This window comes from Osmerus mordax, chromosome 1 (assembly GCF_038355195.1).
Source record: "Osmerus mordax isolate fOsmMor3 chromosome 1, fOsmMor3.pri, whole genome shotgun sequence".
Taxonomy (NCBI): Eukaryota; Metazoa; Chordata; class Actinopteri; order Osmeriformes; family Osmeridae; genus Osmerus; species Osmerus mordax.
Window position 1 is genome coordinate 7,449,268 of NC_090050.1, and position 23,785 is coordinate 7,473,052.

Here is a 23,785-nt window from a genome sequence, read left to right on the forward strand (position 1 = left end):
ATTCAGTCAAGGTGCTGTTTGGGTCGCCTGTCGTTGCAACGAAGAGATCCGTAATGCGGCGTCTGTAATGAAAACCTTTCATTTAGTCCAAAGGATTGTAGCTAAGTAAAAAAGCAAAAAAAAAACGTCTATGTTGTAACATTTATAATGAACCTAATGGGTATTTGTGAAGAAATGACAGTTATCGAGATGTAGGCTATTACTAACCTAGTTTTCTTTGGAGGAACGTGGACCCAATGCGCATCAGGCTCCTGTCAATCTCTCGGGATTTGCCATGTAATGAATATCCATTCCCAAAATGGCCCGGAAACAAAATAAAACAGTAAGTAATACAAATTAACAGTAAGTAATTGTGTAAAATACAAAATTTCATGAAATAAGCATTTGCATTTATTGAGGCGTTGATCTCTCTATCGCTCTGTCTGTCTCACAAGCACAAACACACTCGTGCACACACACACACACACACACACAAACACACACACACACACACACACACACACCCACACACAAACCCCCTCTAACTGCATCGACGCGTATATCTCTCAAACTCTGACCTCTAGGTGACATTTAATGAATAATAATTTCAACATGTGAACGCAATCTGACACGCCCTTAATTTTTCTACCCTATCATCTGTACTTTTTTGATACAATTGCATGGGTCTCTGAAATCTTCAAAATCCAATTCTTCAATCAACGACATCTCAATTACCAGAGGTATTGGGGTGAAATTGAATTATCAGACGTTATTTCTCTCCCATCATTTAACAAAAATCACATAAATAAAATCATTTGCAAACCATTGGTCCGGCTAAAGTGATATAGGTCACGTACATTGATTGATTAACCGACAAATCACAGAAAGTAGTTTTATAAGTGAATGGATTCTCAATCCATTGCCAGGGCCATGTTAATTGAGAACATTTGTCATTAAATATGTCTGAGTAATAAGCACATAGCAACCAATATTTGCACCAACAAATTATTGCAATAAGAAAGCAATAAATACAAATGTGCAAATAGATCTAAAGAAATAAGAAGGCTTTCCATTATAATTTAGCTGCTGAATAAATAGCGATCTTAGAAACAATTACTGATAAATGATCACAAGGTTGTTTAAATTGATTTCTTTTTAGAAGCTATGTATGTCTATATTTATTCACCATTGATGTCCTATATCACATTTATTTACATTTTGATCAACTGTTCATTAGTTTGATCAACTTAGATTTAACCAAGTTACGATCACAATCAACTGCTGGGAAGAGCTCTCCTGTCCAAATGTGATGGTAATCTTCTGAATCAATCATCATAACCCTGTTTTCTGCATACTACCTGTTGTCTGTAACAACATAGAATCTTTCTTGAATGTGATGTGGTTGTGTTTATATCATATTATTTGACATTATATTAAAAGTACCCACTTTACTATTTTGTACAGTAACGTGATAATTCTGCAATTTTAAATCAGTGATGGAACATCCAAGATACCAATATATATCATTCTTCCTGACATGTTGTTTTCTGCATCATTTGTTCTAAAGACATTACTCTTGGCCTTCACCTTAATCAAGATTGAGAGCAACATTTGAGCTGCGGAAGATGTGATTGTTTTGAAGAAGATCACAATCAGCGTTGACACTAAATGCCACTATGAATTTACACCAGAAGTCATGTAACGTTCAACATGTACTCTTTCTTTTTCCCAGACATTTGATGTCCACGCTGAAGTATTGTCACATTAATTCCACCATGGCCTTCCAGTGACACTGTGTACTTTCAGACCGTTTTTGACAAAGCTCAGGCTTGCATTTTGGGTTGGTCTCTCTCTCTCTATGCACTGGGCATGGAACAAGACATGAGCAAACAAAAACAACCAAAATATCAGAAAAGTGGGGGGGTGCTTGGGTGGTAACACTCATCCTCCCCTGTCCTCTTGATCCCCCAGTGTAGCAGTCTTGGCTCCAACATAATCTCCCAAGACTCAACAGTCTGCAGCCCAAGTTTATCCAGAGGGGGCTGAGGCTTCTAGCCCCATCGTCAACCCCTGTCTCCGCTCCCTCCTTTCCCAACCGGAGAACTGTCAGTGACCCCTTGCTGACTCCACTGTCCCTAATCCTTTAAATGTGGGCAAAGCCTGAAATGATGAGGAGTTGGGCTTCACCACAGGTGATGTCCTCTACCTCTTCATGTTCCCCCATGGTCAACGGGATCAGGGTAAAGTCAAATAGATCCCATAGAAGTCTAATGGGAGAGAGAGGGGGCAAGAGGCAAACCCCACACAAAGTAGTCAGCTGCAGGATAACAGAGGAATTCTGACAAATCAGGGGTCCAAGTGAAATAGATGCTGCGGGAATATTCCTTCTGTTTCTTATTCTCTTCCTTGAAGTCCGTTTAAAAAGAGATTGAGAATAGGGAACTTGATTGTACACAAAAGGGAAATTAAATTAAAGTGTCTGGTTTTCATTCTGACTGTGAATGCTGCTTGAAAGTAGATGGTTGGACTGGGTACATTTGTTGCTCAGTGCCTTATTAGGGGATTAAGAAACCATTTAGAGCAATTATCTGCCCCAAACTGACCAAACTAACTTGTTTTGAGTAGGGCATTGTTGTCTGTTGGTGCAGTTCTACAAAAAGCGAGATGTTTGTATGGATTAAGACATGTGATGTGTAAGAACTGTTGTAATGGTAATAGCACATGTTATACATACTGTACATCAAGTAGAAAATTGGTGATTTTAACAGTTGATTTTTGTTTTTTGTGATCCCAGCAACCTGGTTTCATGGCAACGTTTGATCTGGGATCATGGTATAATGTCTACAAAACAAAATACCCACCCATTTGCTGCACATACTAACCTTTTTAAAGGATTATATTTATATAGATGTTCATGCTGATTACAACCCATAGAGCCTGATGCTACCTCTCTCTAACACTATTTGTCTAGCACTGGCATAGTGCATCCCATGTATACACATATGCATGTGTACCCCACACACACACGACTCCCCAGTTCTAAGGTCACTTCGGCCTCACTGCACAACCACTACAGAACCCCCCTCCCCATCCAGGGAGACATATTTAATTTAATTAAGGCCTGTCAGCGCTATTGATTTTGGTACTTTCAATTACCGCCGCCTGTTTAAGAGGCTGGAAGGGCTCTGGATCTACTGATCTGTGACGAGGGAGTCCTATCAGTGCGGGACCACATGGACGGGAAGGCTCTTTGTCTCTCTTATGGGCTACCACTGTCTGCCACCCCTGCTGATATATGGCTGCCGCGCCAGCCCGGTTCCCCTCCTGCTCCTCATAATTAATTCCTCATTAGACAGTTTTTTATTGTTTAATTTGTGCAGGTCATAATCAAATTGGGCAGATTAATTGCTACAAAATCGAGAGGGGAAGGTTTGAAAAATAACCCTTTTTATTTGGCTTTGCGTTTTTGAACACCCCCTTTGGCTTTTCATATAGCCACGGGCTTAGTAAATTATAACTCCACAAGTATATTGCTCTTGCACTTTTTGAGTGATCCACAGTGGAAAGATGATCTGGCTGAAAACTGTTGCCTCGAAGCAGAAACACATTCAAATGTTTCTCAGTGATATATTTTCCCTTGCAGTCCTAATTGTAAAAGTCAACCTCACTAATTTTTGTGTTTATTTATGGCAGTGGCCTTTTGCTTATGGTTTGTTTGTGTGTTTGTGCTCAGTGATCAGTGATGGGAATCATAACATGTGGCCAGCTAGATGAGTTGACTTTTAGATGGCAGTATTACAGTATGAACTAAAATTGAGTCACAGGGTGGATCATCTTATGCATGTTTGTGTGTGTGTGTGTGTGCGTGCGTGCGTGTTTATGTATTCAACTTTAAACGTATGTAATGATAATGAGACATTTAGGCTAATCTCATATTTCGCAATGTTGAATCATAGAGGTGTTTTTACTGTCATTTAAATACTGTAATCTGACATTTCTTAAATCCATAGAGATTTTGGTTTTGAGTTTGATTCAATGAAAAGCAATGTGATTCAAGGTTGTTGAGAGGTGTTCCATGCCTTTCAGTTCCATTCAATTAAGTTGAAAGAAGCTATTTGTTTGACACATTTTTACTGCATACTTGTAATAGGTGACTGAAACACCAGTAGCCTTTAACACTTAATAAACCAATAATTTGCTTCGCTTTGCCCAGGCACCTTGTAAATGTTGGTTTCTAAGACAAATTTAAGTGAAAACAGAAAATGTATATTTCAGTCACTCCGCCTGCAAGAGAAAGTTTCACTGGCCACTCACTTACTGTAGTCACGCAAAGATAGTTTGCTAATTAACCAATTGTATTTATCTAAAATAGAAAGCCTTATGGAAATGAGACAGTTATGCACAACCAATTATGCATTCAAAGTTAAGCATTACATGCCACATTGTGTCTAAAACCAGGCATAATCACATCAAATCTTTTCATAAAATGTTATCATAGGTAAATATCTATTATTTTGTAAAAACCTTCCAAAAGTAAGTAAAATAATATACTATATTTTGTTTCAAATGCTAAATCAAATTCTATAAATTCTCCTTTCTGCGAAGATGAATGCAAATCAGTTGGCCAGAAATGTTCCTACGAAGGACATTTAAAAGTATGTTAAGGCTGACTGTTAAGTGCATGACAGACATTCCTCAACCTCTTTTTTACTCCTCAGAATGTTTTTGGACTTAATTCAAGGAAATGTTTGGACGTTATAGTCATTTGAAGGGGAATAGGGTGGAGTTGAACTTGCATCATGTTTCCATGACATCATTAAACGAGAGCATTCATGTCAAAAGCAAGATAATTGCAGAGCTGTTGCGGTGCCACAATATATACCTTTGCATTTATCGCGTCATTCAACAATTATGGTTCATTATCTTCCTGAGCTGCCAGGAACCAAAACAATGGATTCTCAGCAAACCCATGAGCTAATTGCTCACAGACATAAATAGATATTTGGAGCCTATTAAAGGGGCAAATACTTTGTTGTCAATGTTTGTCATTTCCAATAAGATGACCTCAAATACAATATCACAGTGAATTCTTTACTCATGATGGACAGATGACCACAGTGCTAAACACAGCTGAATTACAAATAATTCAGAACATTTTAAATAGCAGAGATACCTGTGTATGCTTAAGTTGAAAATGAATTACATTGTATGCAAACATGCACAGATATTTGAGATACATTGATGATTGTAGGATTTATTTAATTATTTATGAACTTTTTATTCATGCATGGTCCTTTGCACAAAAAAGAAGAAACAAATTATAATTATAAACAATTATAATAATTATACTGTACATAGGACTGTTTGTCACCATAACCAAGCTATTTGGTTCCATGTGCAACAAATAATCCTTCTGTTTTAGTTTTGTTGTGTATGGAAATTTAAGGTCACCATTGCTGATAAAGTAATAGAGAAAATGCACAGACCTGATCTAACTTGAAGGAGGTATTTGGCTCTAGTAAAATAGGTATAAATGAGTATGTTCTGGTTGTTAACTGTGAACACAATCTATCATTGTCCAGACAAACAGTATTATCCTGGAACCCCATAATTCTTACTGAAAATAATCCTCATAGTCGATAGGTAGGACAGCCAAGATATTATAAAGTACACCAACCTGGGTCCATCTCATCCCACATGCTCTCTCTGAGCCTCAAAGGCCTTATAAGGCCAAAGTTGCTCTCTGAAAGAGATGGAAAGTCGTTCATGATTTATATTATCTTCCCATCCCCTCATTTAACATAATAAAGATAGTGTGATTATTATCTCTGTCCAAAATGAGATCCCTGCATAAGAACACCGAACACCATGCCTTTTATGCACACAACCTTTCTTTGAGTTACCTTTTAGGAATACTCAAGTTGGTTTGGTTCCTGAATAGATTTATGCAGTTAGTGTGCACTGAAATCAAATCTAATGTGAACTATTTCTCTCTTTGAAGTGAAGGTTTGCAAGTATATGATTATGACCATATGTTTTTTGTGAGACACCAGTTTTTTTAAATTAATTTAAACATTTTATTTGGTTTCACTACACGACTGTGCATGGCTTTAGTTGTTAATTGTTTACCAAAAGCTTTCTTGATTCCATTGTGCTATATTCAGTAAGGCAATATGTTGCTTTGAAGTGAGGCAATATGTGATCAGTTTATATTCTATATATATCGTTTCAAAATAAATATTTGGCCTAATTAAAATAGTCATACAACACAGTGAACAAGAAAGTGTCTACGGCATTGTCACTTTTTGCTTGACTTGCAAAACGAGTAATCATACATCAACAGTACTTTATCTGAAACAATAACCAACAGCACTTTAAGACACACACAAACTGTCTTTCTCTTTCTCTTTCTCTTTCTCGGTCTCCCTCTCTCTCTCTCTCTCTCTCTCTCTCTCTCTCTCTCTCTCTCTCTCTCTCTCTCTCTCTCTCTCTCTCTCTCTCTCAGTCTTTCTCTCATCCTTTCTCACATTCACAAACTTGCATAGTGGCTTACACAGGGGCAGTCGTGAAATGCAGGGTGGTGTTATCACGCGGGGGCTGCGATGGACGGCGCACTCCTTGCTGTGTGGTGGAGCCATGAAGGCTGCACAAACATCTCTTTAGGGGCCCCCTGCTCCTTGTTTAATGAAACATCACAGGGGCCTCACTTGTGGACGCACACAGTGAGAGAAGAGAGTCAGAGCTCAGTCTTGACAGACAGTGTCACAGGGGCCATGCCAATTATGTTTTCGGCATTACCCCCAACCCCTACACCAGCAATCTAGACAAAAAATAACTGAGGGAAAAACACACACATCCATCAACCCTCCAAACCAAACAACAAAATGGTATTGAGATGTACAGTATTTGGTTGTTATTGAAAAACTGGGATGCCTGTTTCAATTGATTCACAGCTCAATGGTTTTCTTTGGTTGGTCTTCACTTCAATGAGTTAAGTTGATATTACTCAAAGTCAGTTTAAGTGCAAATTCCAGCTACGGTGAAGTGACACTAATAGACAGTAGTTGTATGCACTGAACTCATTATCACAAGCCTGAGTATAAATTGTTACACTTCCAAAGTATCTTTCTGTACATGATGCAGCTCTAGACATCCCTCCATTCTCTTTTTTTCCCTTGTTCCATGCTCTCCATTCAGTAACATATGTGTTATGTGAGACATACACAATCCCAGGAGTTGACTGATAGTCGAACCATTGCTCTCAGCCTTCAGAATGCCAGTGGTTTGAAAGAGCCCATAATAACAGGCTCTCCATCACATCCTCACTCAGGCAGAAGAGGCAGAGGCACCTCCAGAAGGGGTTGTGGGAGAGACTCATCCTCATCATGTATAATATCATCAATGTGATTTAGATTTTCTTTTGTCACATGTTATGTGATGTCTTTCTGACCATTTTCATTACTGTAATATCTAAACTGTTCATTTATTCTGCAACCCAAAAGGCTATGGAAGTGATGTAACATTTTCTTATGTTATATTTTTAAATGAAAAAATTAAATAAAACATTTTTCGGATGCTTTTATCCGAAGTGAAACATAAGGTTTTGCGTGAAAACATGTTATATACATTACATTTTATTTGAGTATGGTGTGTTCTGCTGAGTTTATGAATAGTCAGTAAAAGTGTATGCATAGACAGGTATGATTAAACATTCCAATCTATGTTTTTGACACCTTACCTTTCATAGTATTTATCTGATATGTTATTCCCCATTTCTGTCAAGAAATCTTTTCATATGAGACCTAGAAAGGTAACATGGTACAGAATGTTTTGCTCCACCCACAATAACAGGCACCATGTCAACAACTAATACCTTAAGTCAGTACAAGATGTTATTTATGGAAAGGTGTTCATATTTCTGGAATTAAATATAACAGATTTGTTTTTTAATCCTCTCACCTTCTCCCACACAACCCAGCAGGAGAAGTCACTCAGCACACAATGAATGGTCCCCCAGACAATAGTAAATAAGGCCTGCAATTGAATGGTAGGGATAACTAAATGGGGGTGAGGAGACTCAAGATTATGTCTTTATTTGCATGTAACAGGATTAGCATGCCCATGAAAGGGATGCACACAAAGTTACCAGATTAAAGGCAGTGTCAGTTTCTCCGCAGAATAATGTCCACTCCTTTGTCATATCATTGGACACTGAGGAGGCTCTGTTAAATCCTTTGCCTGAGACCAGGATAGCCTCAGTCTCCTTTACCGGTCTCAACGTCAAAATCCATTGGTGCTGCGGCATGCTACAGTAGCCTACTATGCACTGATGAAACCTTAGTATCCTAACTTCCACCCCTGTTCTTTCTGAACTTTCTGTCCACCCCCAGGAACCCACAGCTCATTGGTCAATGAAAACACAATTAAAGGGAGACCACTAGCTTCTCAACTATGCACTAACAGGCTTAAGAGGAGAAAATTGATCTAATTGCGTGTTATTGGCCTGAAGTTAATCCCCTCTTGGGTTGACAGTTCTAGAAGGTTTAGCCAGTGTGGGAGGCATGGTGGTTACGTGAATGGGTTTAAACTCAACAGTGTTCATAACAAAAACAAGAGTTGCACTTGACTCTTGAGGAGGTCTGAAAACCATTTAGAGATTATTTAAGTAATCTGACAATTCTATCAAGAGGCTAAACTTTGACCAAACTCAGGGCCTCATTTACTAAGATTGCGACCGCATATTAATCTGCGCCTTTGCCCAACCGCAAATAGCGCACGGTGTATTTCCGCATTTTGCGTGGTATTTATCAAACCAGATCCTCGTTGGGCAATCAGCGCCTTACTCCGCCCTTTAGTGTTAATTAGCGCGCCGTTAAAAGACGAGAGAAATCGCCTGCATGTTACTGCCACCATGGGTGATTCGAGGAAAAGAAAAAGAAGGTTCAGCGAACAGGAGATAGAAATATTGGTTCATGAAGTTACAGCTAACATTAACATGTTACAAGGAAGAAATACACCTCTCCGCCCATCTCTTTGCGGCACACACCCACTTTCCCTTATACCCTCCCAGCAGCGGTAATCTGCGTTTTTACTGAAGTGCGCTGCTTTTGTAAATACGGTTTTATGTCTTTACCCGCTATTTTACGCCTGAAATGGGCGCAATCCTGTTAGTAAATGAGGCCCTCCGTGTTGAGTTTATTGTGCCAACCACACAGCTATGGGGATTCCCTTCAGGATATAATTTCAGAACTTTTGGGGGGAATGGAGTTCCAAATATTATTAAAGCTTGACCATGTAGTAGTAATTCTCATTAGATGGGCGTTTGGAAATTAATTGTTTCAATGTGCTGTTTTGAGTGCATAAAATTGGATTAATAGACGATTATGCTGTATGCCTTTGCCACATGATTTTTCAACAGCTATCTTAAACAACACAAGCTGATATAAAACACTTTGCTTATTATTTGGTTTCTGAAATGGGTTCCAGTCCTGGAGCTATCTTGTGATAGGATTGTATTTTACTTAAGTTCTACCATAATTGGAGCACCACTTTCGCTCCTTTGTACACATTATTAAGTTGTTAAATCTATCAAGTTCGAGGATAGGCAGTTAACCGCATAGCCACACGCACTGTTAATCCCCTTTTCAGTTATTTCAACTGGCAATTTGGCCCCTCTTTTTTCCCCCTAAGTTTTTCCCCCAAGGCGCAATACTTTTCAGCTGTGTGTATGGTCAGAGGTGTAATAGAGAAGATGGCTTAATAGCCCATGGTGTAAATAGAACCCAGACCATTGATCTACTAAGTGGGTGGGAACAGTTTTCTTAATTATTTACTTTCAACAATCATGGAAACCATATATCTAATTCCAAACATACTTTTTTCTTGTGAACCTGCCTTTCATTTAGTGTACAACTTCTACAAAAAGTTCTAGTTGGTATCCATTGAATCCCTGTTGATTCCCATTCACCTACCGGGCCTGTGGGTCCTCAAGCATTGTGGTGGCATATTTAAAGGTCCCATGGCATGCTGTTTTTGGATGCTTTTATATAGGCCTTAGTGGTCCCCTAATACTGTATCTGAAGTCTTTTTCCCGATATTCAGCCTTGGTGCAGAATTACAGCCACTACGAGCAGTCCCACAAAGAGCTTTCCTTAGGACGTGCCATTTCTGTGTCTGTAGCTTTAAATGCTATGAAGAGGAGAGAGGCGGGGCTAAATGCCATGCTTCGGTCATTTGCAAGCCCTGATGTCTCTTGAGGAAAAAACTGTATCGCGTAGCTCATTTTCTCATTGGCATGCCAAATTTTCTGGGCGGACAAAGCAGAGAAAGGGGAGGTAACCTCTCCCCTTATGACGACATAAGGGGAAAAGTTCCAGATAGGACCGTTTGAGATTTCATTTTCTGAAAGGCGGAGAAGAATACCCAGGGCTTGGTTTATACTTATCAACATTTCTAGCCACTGGTGGACCAAAGGCAGGCTAGGGGAACTCATATTAATGTTAAATAACCTCATAAAGTGAAATTTTCATATCATGGGACCTTTAACTTAAAGCAAGCTACAGAAAAGTGGGTTAACCGTGGATGACACTGGAGTCAGCCCTTTGAATAGTCATTCAACTCTCAACCCACTATGCCTTATGTTTTGTTAATAGGTAGTTACGGAGGTTTATCAAATTAAGTGCTGTACTTGTGTACCAAGCCTTGTGGTGGCATATCGTCGCCATCATCTTCGTATCGTTCTCTGTTTATGGGTAAACTTTAAAAAAGTGTATTACCTAATTGGTGACTCCCAGGAAAATGTTGGGGTATGTGTCCACCAAGGTAATATTGTAAAAGCTGTCTTGTTTTTGCCACCTAATTTCTACAGGATTTGAGTGTATTTTACATTGGTTTAAATTGATTTCAGTGTTATTTCCATGCTGTACTCCTGGGTAATTTTCTGAACTCAAAATGGTTCTACTTTTGCTAAAACACAGCACCCATCAATGTCACTTCAGTCCCAACTGACCAACCAGATCAAGGGATGGGTGGAACTACCCCCTCAAAGCACCTCTTTGTTCAATTACTGTCCTACATTGTTTTGTGATACTTTTCTCTGTGAATATTTTGTCTAGACAAATGAGCTACAGCTAAACTAAGTGTTGTTTACATCCATGTTTATTCTGGGTCCTTGCCATAAGAAAAAAGCTGCTGCAGACAATGGCCAAGCTCGGCATTTTCTGAAAATAAATAAATGCTCCTGCTAGACATTTACTTAGAAGTTTAAATTAAGGAGAAATTAGGCATCCGTCAAAAATAAACGAATTGACAATGGCATCAAAAGACTGTAATATTGATTAATTTGTTTCAATTTATTTTAAGTCCTCGACACCACAGTGTGTATTTGGTTGGAATTCAGTCAATGAGTCGTGTGCTTTGGAACTAACATACTTAATCAAAAAAGCCACAGCAACCACCACTGGTGAATGTAGCTTCAAAGTGTGTTTAAAGAAAATCCACAAAGATCAGGACATGATGATACAAGAAAAGGAAACCACTCAAGTGACTGTAACGTGACAGTCACAATTAGTATTATCAGTGGTGTTGTTTTACATGAAAGAGTCTGTGGAAACTCCTCCGTCTTTGATCACGACTTGATCACCTGTCTAGTTATCTTGGCTCCTAATATACCAATACAGACAGTTTAGGGTAAAGACCGTGAATTGCCTGGCTCTACTGGGCCTCCCTTTCTTGCCACGAACCCACAGAGCATGCACAAAGCCTAAACAGGACCCAGGGCTCTTCCTGACACTGACAAAACACAGATTTTGCGGCGCTCATAAAAAAACAAGCAAATTGTGGTCTTGTGGTCTTCTAAATCACAGCCAAATACCACAAGGGGAATAAAGGTGGACTATATTTTTTGTCAGTTATTTTTATTATCTTAAAATTATGTAAGTGTGTGTCCAAGTGCTTCCATTTTTGCCTTGGAATGGTAATAATTCTTTACTTCATCATGGTTTTGTAAAAACCATATTTTTTCCTAGTCCTTTTATTATAGTGTGACATAATTAGTATTTTAAGTACACATTGCATTTTTCCCTAATGCATTAGCAAAATTATCGTTTAAAACCTGCAAACTAAGTAATACTTAGTGTTATCACTGGATTAACAGAGTCATAAACTCCTTTTCCGCTTTCACAGGTCCGGAAGGAAAGTCCTTCCACTCAATTGAACCCAAACTTCATAGCCATATGGATCACATAACAGAGTTCCATTTCATTATAAGATTTGACTTGAGATTGAGGTTTCATGTTGAGTAGTTCATTGAATAGATCATTGGACAGTTAGTCAAGTTGATTGTAAAAATGTCACCATTTGCTTAGGGCTTCCTAAATACAGTATAAGAATGCACACCTAGTATTTATTAACATTGTTAAGCCTGGGCTTTACATCTATAGGTTTTATTCATGTACAAATAGAATACAAGAACACAGGGAAGCATGATAACAATGATAAAGGTTAGGGCCTACTGTGGCAAAATAATCTGCCTAAGGCAGTATTCATGGCTCATTAAAGTAAAAGAGTAAAAACTATATTACCCCCAAATCAATAGAAAGGGATAATTAAAACTTTCATCAATTCGACGTCTTTGGACAGCTCTTTTCTTTGCCTTAAATTCCGTGACAAATTCCACCCTCGTCATCCCCACTCTATCTTTTTCGTCAGTTTTTCTGTCCCCTCCCTCCACCCCATGAACTGGTGGTTGAGAGAAAGAGTGAGTGACGGGTAAAAGAAACAGAAAGGGGATGTACCCCTATGAGTGGAGCTAAGTTTTTTCTTACAGCAGTGATTACAGTTCCATTCCCTGACCCGTGAAAATAAGCAGCAATAAGAATGGGAGGGAGAGAGGCCCCCCAGACTTTGGTGGTGAGAGAGCGAGGGGGAGACAGAGTGGAAAAGAAAAAGTGAGACAGATAGAAAAAGGGAGAGACAGAGTGTGATAGTGAGAAAGAGAGACTCAATAAGAGCGAGACTTTGAGGGAGACAGAGAGCTGAAACTCCCCTATGGTATCTAAGCAATTACAATGACTCCCTTTCAAGCCGGGGCACCCATTGCTGTGACTTGATATGATTTTTATCAGATGCTGAAATGCTACATTACCAAGTGGACAGTAAATTATGTCTAAACCAATTATAGTGGGACCCCAAGCGAGCCAACGGCCACAGAAGGCTAAGTGGGAGGAGATAGAATGAAGCAGGGGTGTGGGGGGAGGGGCTGCCCACCCGTTTGTCTTGATTACGGGAGTCTTGGGGCGCATGCTAGTCTGGAGATAAGGGAGCGGGTGCGTATGTGTGTGTGTGTGTGTGTGTGTGCTAGTGTCTGTGTGTTGAGGGGGGCGGACTGATCTGTATCCATCTTCTGATTCACACAGAATTATGTAAGCATTCACTAAAGGTGATAGCTTCGGTTTGGTAGAAGTAAAAAATCTATATAGAAATCTAATGGAAAATGTGTCAGTATATGCAATATATCAGATTAATGAAGTCACCAGATATTTTATCATTTGGCTCACCGGAAAAAAACGATTAAAATAGAAATAAAGGGGGGTTGGTGTAGCTCAGTGGAAGAGCATTTTTGTGCAGATCAAAAGGTCCCATGGTCAAATCACCCTGTACGTTGTTTTGGATAAAAGTGTCTGTAAAATGAAGAGTTAACCTTAACCTTAACGTTAAAACATTATTAGCTTGTGGTCTTTATTCCTATTTGACTTTTTGTCTGTTGACTGTAACCTGTATGTCTGTCCAATCCAAGGGGATGTAGGCCAACAGTATCTACTATAGATCTGACTTCAAAGCAACATTAATGTTGGAGCCAGCGGAAAGGAATAACTTGGGGACATTGGCCTTCACAGCTTCTCAGATTGTATACGGCTACATCTTCCTTCGCTTGGCATGCTTTCATGCTCCTACGTTCATTCTCTGGTCTGCCTCTCTGAAGACTTGATGGTTTGACGGAAGTCCATAGCCTCTTTCTCGTCTGCTTTCCCATGTCTTATCTTTCTCATCATCGCTCGTAATTTTGTTTACCCTCATCCTCGCCATAAACATTGCTACGGGGCAAAGAAGTGATCGCCGTGTGGGATTGCTCTCTCTTCTCCTATCAACAAAAACAATGAAGATAAGGTTAGAGATGTACTCCAAGCCTCATGGCATTTTTATAGGATGTAGTATTTCGCTGGACAAATTGTACAGCTTTGCCTTGTACCTTTTGTTCTGTACATTAAACGAGGTTCCACAGATTAGCTGATCGATTGGATACCATTTTATAATGTGTTAATTTAGCAGACTCTTATCAAAAGCACTGAGGTATTCAAACCTACAACCTCTAGATCTGCAGACGAACACTCTGCCACTGATCTATAGGTATTCATGTCTATTCATGGCAGAGAGCAAGACAAACAGACCAAGAACACACGTTTTTGTCCACACATATATTCGTAGACAGGGAATCATCTCATACAATCACTGCTTTTCCATGCTGCTTGGCGCAAAATGTTTGAATTCCATGTTGTTCCTGATGTGCTTCTCTGATGTTAGCATTTTTACTGAATGACCTTGTTCCTAATTTTAACAGATTTTCAGACAACCCAATTCTATGTTTGTGTAAGGACCAATTTATTACAGTGAATTAAACCGTCATGCATCCTGTTTGTATGGAATTTAAAAGGATATGGTATAACCTCATCCTTTGAAAAGGCACATTCTGCCTTGTTGAAAATCACATCACTGAGCTTTAGTCCAAATATATTACATTTCCATGATTATGGCATCATCTATTTTATTGACCAAGAAGAACAAAACCATCAAATTTAACCAACATTACAGTAGCCTACAATACAAAGTGAAGTATTATTGTTCACAACGACTTAAATGATCCCACAAAGGAAAATCCCCTTTGATGTTTACTCTCTGTTTTCCTATATCCGTTCCCACCCCATCACCACTCCTTCACTTCACTGTCATTCATCATATTCCCAGACACCAGAGACTCAGAGCCAGTGATATAACGTAGATGATAGAGTAGAAAGAGGAGGAACATTGTGATAAAGCGGAAGGAAGAGAGGACAGGTCCGCGGGGACTACTTTCTTTGTCTTCCAGGAATACTTTGTCCGCCAAACCCCTGCCCCCACAGTCCCATGATTCCCTATTGAGATATAATCAGGCATAATGTGGTTGTGGGGATTTTAGTAGTCACAAAGACAGGGACACATACAGCTCCGTCTCAACACAGCATACAGAAGAAAAAAAACTGGGGTATGCAGATTTTCAAGATGGGTATCACAATTTTTCATCTATCCTTTCCTCTCTTTCTTTTTTATTGGCAACAACTTACAGGGGTGTTATGCTGCTGGGTTGAGCTCAACTCCTGTGGGTGGGAGTGACAGTGTGCTATGTGATTGTGCTACGTCTCCTGCTTTTCATCAACAATTTACCACTTTGAAAAAGGCCCAATGACCAATGATCTGCAGACATCCATCCTCTGTAACATTATCTGGGCCAAGTTGATAAAATGCAGATGTGCCTCCCCTCTCAATGTGAATTTGTGACCCAATAAGCCACCCCCCCTCTCTCGAAACACACACATCCACATACTCAAGCTCACCCGCTCCCCACCCCCCTTCCTCACCCCTTTCCTTGGCATACACCAAGCGGCCCTTGTTCTTTTTTTGCATTGAACTTCCCTGAAGGCAGGTATGTGAACAGTATAACACTAACGAGCCACAATGGTGAATTTGTTCGACAAGCAGCACCACATTACCTAAATCCCTCCTTGGTCTCCTTCTCTTTCTCGCTCGTTTTCACACTTACTCACTTTTGCGATCAGCGGAACAGATTGCTCAGTCTTCAGTGCCTTGTGGGGAAACGGACAATGGGCAAATTGAACTTGGGCTCGTGACAGCTTGGTGTCAATTGATAAAAGAGGTATTTGTAACAAATAAATTGATAAAAGAGGTATGTGTAACAAATCAAATCAATTTAGGCTAGGAAGAAGTCCAGAATAAACAATACATGATCATTTTACACTGTGCAGCCAAATGTTGCATGTGTTTATTAACTACTGTTTGTGCATCTTTAATTTGGGACTTTATGAACTAACAAGCACTCCAAGAAGCCATGTTCTTGAAGGTATTGGGTCTTCAGTGAAATTTTAGAAAGAAAGTATGGATGGTCAATTTATTTTTCTAATTTTATGTAATTAGTTTGGACTGCTCAAACTTCTGTATGACCTCTGTTAAATATTAAGTGAACCACTCGAAATGTCTCAAGCTGTTCTGTACTCTAAACTCTAACCACATTGTTCAATTTGTAGTAAAGCAGTAGCACTCTTTAGTCTAACACTGGTTAGGCCCAAAAGTGCATTTTACATACTCTCAGATCTACCTCATTGCACCACTTCAATGTGAATAGAGAGTGTAAAGTCAAAGACTGGAACAACAGAAGAGAGCATTATGGATGAGTAGCCTCTGTGGAAAAAAAACTGTGACAGTTTAATTGGTTGAGTTAGTCATGATATTTAAATATCCTCTGTTAGTTAGCCAATGGCTAAAGTGTGTGCTACTGCTGGCCAGGAAACTGCAAACCTCTGCCCAGTTAGCTAGCTGGTAAGACACATTAGGATGCCCCTTCTGCCAGAAAATCCAAGTCCTGTGGCATAACTGCCATCTTTGCCAAGCTAGCTCTGTCTTTGCTACATTAGAAACACTGAAATCCTTTTCATATTATCTGTCATTTTCAAGGTCTCCAACATAAACAGGTGTTCCACCTAGATGTGTGTATTTACTTATGTCAAACACGACACTCAACACACTTTTAACATTCCCCCTCTCCTCCTTTCCCTCATAACAGCCAGTGAACGTCTTGGCTCAATGGCCGTTGCATTTAGAGTGTTTCGAGGAGACAAATTACAGACATAAAGTTTGGCTCTTTGAAAGAGACCTTCTGTATGGCAGGTGCCTTGCAGGCGTTAACTTCCCTTTCCCCTCTCCACCACCTCAATGGCAAATCTACTTCATACAAGAGACCTATAGAAAAGTTTTCGAGCATTCACTTAGATCCCCGTTGAATAGTTAAAGCGGTTGTAAAATATGTTAGGATACACAAGGCTCAAGCTTGCAATAACTGGTGACGACAGTCAATTGAGGGCATGCGTGTTTATGTGTGTGTGTGTGTATGTTTGAATGTGTGGGAGATGAGAAGAGTGCTTACTTGCATATGAGAAGGAAAGAGAAAGAAGTGGATTTATGGAGTGTATATTATGTATTTGAGAGAAAGAGACAGAGGGAGAAGTTGATTCAGCATGTTTGAGAGTAGTAGGGTGAGCATGAAAGATTTGAAATAAATCAAGGAGAGAGAAAGTGAGAGATATATATTGAGCAATAGAACTTGACCAAAAGTACACAATAATCCTTGTGAGACTTAAAGACACAGACTTTGAGTTTTGGTCTGAATGTGACTGTGTGAGAATGTGGCTTGGCGTGAAGCCACTTACAACAGTTCCAGAAAGCACTGAAGAAAAGGAAGAGGGCGTCCACTTTTCTATCTGGCTCTCTCCTCTTCTTTCTATCTTTCACTCTCTCTCTCTTTCGGCCTCCCTCTATATAAATGCTGCCTGGCAGTTTAACGCATGGCTGGGAGCAATTTCCCACAATGTGTAAATTAGTCAATCTCCCAAGTCAGTAAAGTACTCTTTGATGGGGAGGACATTAATGAAGTGTACCATTAGGCCTCACATTTGTATTCTTAGGGGTTCTCTGTGCTTTTGATGTTGCTGGGGCCCCATGGCTGATTATCCACATGCCAGCGCTGCATGCCTGTGTTACTTAGAAGGGAGGGAGGGAGGAATTGAGTGAGAGACTATATTTCTTTCTTTCTCTCTCACTCTCTCTCGCCCTCTCTATCTCTATGTCTCTGTCTCTCTCTCTCTCCCCTCTCTCTCTCTTTGATGGCGAGGGGGACTGCATGGAGGGCAGTTTATTAGTGGGTCCAACAGAAGAGAGAGAGTGGGGGGGAGGGAGGGAGCATGAGGAAGGAGCCGGACTTTTCACTGACACTTCAAAGCCCTGTCTGGACTAAATTGCTGTGGACTGCTTCATTCAGAGTGTATGGGGTCTTCCTTTGCGGATGACAGTTGCATGGTGACAAAGTTCAATTGGCACTGGTAGAAGGGGTTGTTTGAGATCAAAGCAGGACCATTGTAATGGTTTTGTTCCGTGGAAAATCGTTTTTTGTCCTCTGCCTTTTCAAGCCTGGCTCTGGCTCCACTCGGGGTAAATGGGATTTTTTTAAACTCTTGTGTGGGTGGGTGGATGAGTGCAAGGGTGGGGAGGGGGGGACCTTCTTCAGACCCCCCCCCAACTCCTTGCTTCAACAATGCAAGGACAGCTATGTGGTTATTACCCTTTTCATCAACTACATATAGCATCAAATTCTTATCAGTTTTAAGAAGTGAAATCACATCATTATTATTGTTTAAATTACCAGTACCAGTCAATAACAAACCTTTAAATATGCGAATTAACCTTTCCTCTCTTTCTGTTTCTCTCACACACTCACTCACATTTACCAAATACACAGACTTGCTAAACATACATTGGCCGGGTTTCCCAGATTCGTTAAGAAGCTCTTAGCGCCAAGAGCTTCTTAGGAGCGTTCTAAGAACGTTTTAGAGCATTCTTAGAGCGCTCCTAAGAAGCTCTTAGCGTTAAGAGCTTCTTAACGAATCTGGGAAACCCAGCCATTAACAGTACGAACAACTGCCCTGCATGAACACTTTTACTTACGTTTATTTATTGCGCACACTTACTCACTCAAACTCTCTGTCAAACATTCTCCAGCTCTTTTTTCCCTTCTCTCTCTTTCTGTCTCTCTATACCCTCGCAACGACACACCCCATGGGCTTGTCCATTCTGCCCCTTTAAGGCGCCATGAGAAGAAGCAGAGGCTCTAAGGGGCTTGTGCTGACCTCAAACAGAATAAACAAACAATCACAGTGCTACCAAGACAATCAAGAGCTATTTCAGACCCTTGACCCCCCCCCCCCACACACACACACACACACACTCAGGCACCCCTCCTTCTCCCATCCATTTTCATATCATACACCTATGGAGCGGAAAGAGAGCAACAGTTTGAAAGAATTTCAGTGTAGATAATGGTTTACGTGTAATGCTTACTTTAATCCAACTGACATTGATGTTGGAAGTTTGGTTTATGGTAAAACTCAAGGTGGGCTTATACTGTATATATGTATATTACATGGAAGTGATGCAAACAACTTGTTTCCCCCCCCTGTGTGTCAGTAAACATTTTATTGATTAAATTGAATTACATTTGAAAGTACTGTGCTAGAAACCAAAAGTTCCCAAGGTCAAACCTTGTGAAATACAACTGTTTTCTAACCTTCTAATGCTACTGTTTCTTGTGCTCATGTAATCCTCAACCTAACTGTAACCATATCAGAATGATGCCCAACCTTAACCCAAAACTCAAGTTTAATATTTAACCATAATCCCAATCCTTTTATTGTTATGCCTTAACCTAGTATGAATGCAACGGTTATTGTAATTAAATGACTGTTGTGAAAACGTAATTCCTTTGAAAAAGTTAAGAAAATAAAAAGATTTCATATAAATAAACATTAATAAACAAATATTGTTTTTAATATTTTTATACATTGCTATTAAGTCATCACCAAACGCATTGAAAGGGTTTAATTTGAGATTGTACCTGTTGGAATGTCGACATATTTTTATTGGCATCTTTATCTATATACATTACAACTATTACAATAATTACCCCACACATTTGGCAAGGAAGGTTCAGTCTGTGATAGTTTATTTTATATTAGAAAGAAGAGTAAAGTGTCTAAGTATTTCTGTGTGTTTGCATGCACGTGTGTGTGAGTGGAGCGTTTGGGTGGAGATGTGTCTTCACCCAATGTGAGTACTGTAGATATACTGATATTTTAGTAGCAAAGTACGTCAGACAGCGGGAGCTTGGTTTGTATGATTGACTATATACATTTCCTGCCAAATGTTTCACTTTTTTTTCTAGAGATCAAAGAGAAATGTGTTATTTCTTCAAAAGGCCCATTTGAGAAACCCCACAAGCCTGTAATTGCTAGGGAAAAGATTGGACTACCTGCCAAGCCAAACACTTGAGAGGGAATGTGAAATACTGTAAACAGTGTAGTAACCCACTCACTGTCAAGACCAGAGAGAAAGAGAGAGATAAAGAGAGAAAGAGAGAGAGAGTGAGTATGTTTTTTAATTTGATTTTGTAACCAACTACAAGAATAACCACCTAATCAAAGCAAATTAACAGCACTGCAGTATATTTCGAAAATAAAAGTCTCACCCCCTTAGAGTTCTCTCAGCACTCAAAATTAAGTGTAGAAAGAAAAAGATCATGGCTCACGCATGCCTGTAAGTTTCTGTTCACTAAATTTAAATTGTCAAAGCATGTCTCTCTCTTCTGAGCTGTAAAAATAATTTATGATCGTCAGTAACCTTTTTTATGTGTTGACACAATATTTTTCTTGAACTGTCAAATAAAAGTTTGGGATTATTATTGTAGTGTGACCCCTTCTTTCCTGTCTTAATGACCCAAGGTACGTTCTTTTTGGGGGGAAGAACACATTAAAATCCAGTTTGGGTTTAGTGCAGCTCTGTAGTTCTGTGGGCTAACTTTCCTCCTCACTTCGTCTCTCTTTTTCCTTCCTCTCTAAAACCCGAAATCCCCCGACACCAATTAGAAGGCAAAAACGGAAATCTCCTACCAAACATGACATTTACAGGCCAAAACTCAAGACTTTTAACAGTCTCCCCCACCCTCTCTCAGATACATGTATACATGTGCGCTCTTGAATATAGATGTGTACACTCACACGCATGCACAGAAAGTACTGTCATCAAATTCAAAGTAAATTACAATTATAAATTTGTGACAGAAAGGGCTGATGTTCATGTGACATTTTCAAGGTACAATGATAGTACACTTTTGGTTGGATTATGGTTTTTGTTTGGAAATGTGTCCATTGACTCCATGCTTAATTGTTTATAGAAGGAGAGCCTCTTCTATAAATCGCATTATCTAAGTGAATTTGCATAGTTAATATTTATTCTCATCACAAAAATGTCCTACATGCATGTCCTCTTCAATATAATAGAATTCCACTGTTTCATAAAACGCACTACCCCTCAAGCTTCAACTGGTTAAAACTTTCCACTACAGTTGAGTATGTCAAACAGTTTCTTAACAAAACAAATCACCATTGCATTACACTCTTGCCCCAGCATAATCAACCCTCCTTTCATTCCACTGTGACTCCTCCGTCCAGTCAGGCAGATTGCCGCCCTTAGCGCAGATCTGTCAGCATCTGCCAAATAACGACTAAATATGTCTGTATGACTACAATTTAATAAGTCCTGAGCTGCAGCATTAATTATGATCGAAAAACACATCGTTAGCTCACAGACCAGCATGCCCCCCCAACCCCAACAACCCACTCCAATTATTCCCCTCAGACTCCAGAATGTGCACCAAAACAGTCAGGTAATTACTGATAATTATATGAATTAGGGAGGCAGTCTCTCCTTTGCCAGTACCCTGGTGATGCTGGTGTCAGCCACCCATAATATTTGAACAGCAGAATGCAAACATGTAGCTTTTCTGTGAACTGTTTTGCTTTTCAGAGGCAAGCCCCTCACTCTCCCTCCTGCCCCCAACCCCTGGGTGGCAGCACCGGTTGGTGTCATTGGTGGGATGGTATGCCTGATGATATTTCCACATGAATAACCTGATAAGACAGCATTCTTTCTTGCGGAAGAAGGCTTATAATTGTATTGAAATACAAATGTTGCTTTGACATTTTTTGAAGGACTGTTAAAGGAAATGGGAGAGTTTGTTTTTCTCTTTTTCTTTTTCTCTTTTTCTTTTTTTTTTGGGTGGTGGGGGGGGTCCTATTTTACTGATCACTATCTGCTGCTTTTACTTTCATGGTTGACAGAAAAGAGATAAAATGCACCATTTACTGCCTCCTTTGGGGATGGGTTGGGGTGGGGGACTGAATGAAGCCAAGGAAGGGGCACTCGCCATCCACAGGTTTGGACAAATTGGACTGGTTTTCAGCTTTATTAATTAATCCTGAATGAATCCTCCTCCATAGGATATCATTTTTTCCCTTGTAATGTTCATAACGTTCATAACATTGATATTGCCCTTAGGGTGAATTAAGTTAGCACTTAGTATGGTTCAAAACAAGTACTACAACAATATATTACATGATGCAGTCCATTATTCAAGTTGCTGAGCGGTGAGGGAATCGGGCTGGTAATCCGAAGGTTGCCAGTTCGATTCCCCGTTCGATTCCCGGTCATGCCAGTTGGCAGTTGGCATGCCGTTATTAGTCACTTAATAATTAATTGTGAGATTGCTAGAAAAGTATTGAAAGTACATTAGGTCTAGCTTTGAGATACCAAGACTGCTTGCCATGGGGAGTGGCCACCATGTCTCTGCATGGTTTTGATAAAGCTACAAAATTTATGCTCCTCTGGCGTTTATGGGCCCCGGGCCGTCTCTGCATTGCCTACTTAGCCCTGCCGCCACCTCCTGTCTGGACAAGTGACGAGGGGACAGACGCATATCTGTTACAGCCTACCCACCCCCATCCCCCCTCGCTCTCTCTAACTCCACCACCCTTCATCAAGCTAGCCCAACTGGTGACCCAAAACTGATAGCATGGCATTCCCACTTGCTCTGACCTCCTTTGAAAAATGATTGGTTGAGAGGGGGAGGTAAAGTGATGTCACAACAGTGTCCTCCTTGGTGATAGCTACACAGTGGATTCCTTCAGGGAGCAACTCTGGTGCCACTGTCATTTATGTCATCAGATAACCAGGAGACATCAGTTCTTTTATAAAGAAATGTTTGTAATTCATGGCTCATTGTTGAAACAGCAGTATGATTTTGTGAAGCAAAACAGACGGGATGTGGTATTTATTAGCTTTGGAAGTGGAAATATCGATACAGCTGTAACATACAGATACAATACAAATACAGTAAAATCTAAATGGCCAGGTGATGACCAACATCATCATGTGTTCTTTTTAATATTTATATAAAATAATTCAAAGTAAGTACATCAACATTAAATCTGAAAAATAGTTGCTGACACAAACTGGAAATGAAAGTACAAAATGTTGGAGGGTGAAAATTAAATCAATGTAAGACAACTTCGACTAAGCTTGTCAAATACAAAGCAAACAATAATAATGGAACCCAACAGTAACAGCAAACCCTGCCCTTATGGTTTACAAATAGTTTGGATTAATCGCCAATTTTATATTTTCACATAATTTGGCTGAAGATATTTGACTTGAAAAATGGCCTACGCATAAATGATCATGGCAGTAGGAAATAATTTGATATGAATGTGTATGGTTTTATATGAAGACATTCCCACAAATGTTACTGTTGTTCATGGATTACAAACCCTACTTAATAAATGTTTGCTCGACAAGCTTGATTGGAAATGTTTATGAATGCAGTCGCAAGTTATATAGTAATGCATGAAAGGGAGAAGGCTGTGTGAATATCAATATTTAAGCATCTACATCTTGTAAGTAAGTAAGTAAGACTTTATTTATATAGCACTTTTCATACAAGAATTGCAGCTCAAAGTGCCTTCTTGTCTATCACAAAGAAATACCCAGAAATCTCTAAACAAACGTCATTAGTACATCATAGTACTTTTATGTGAGC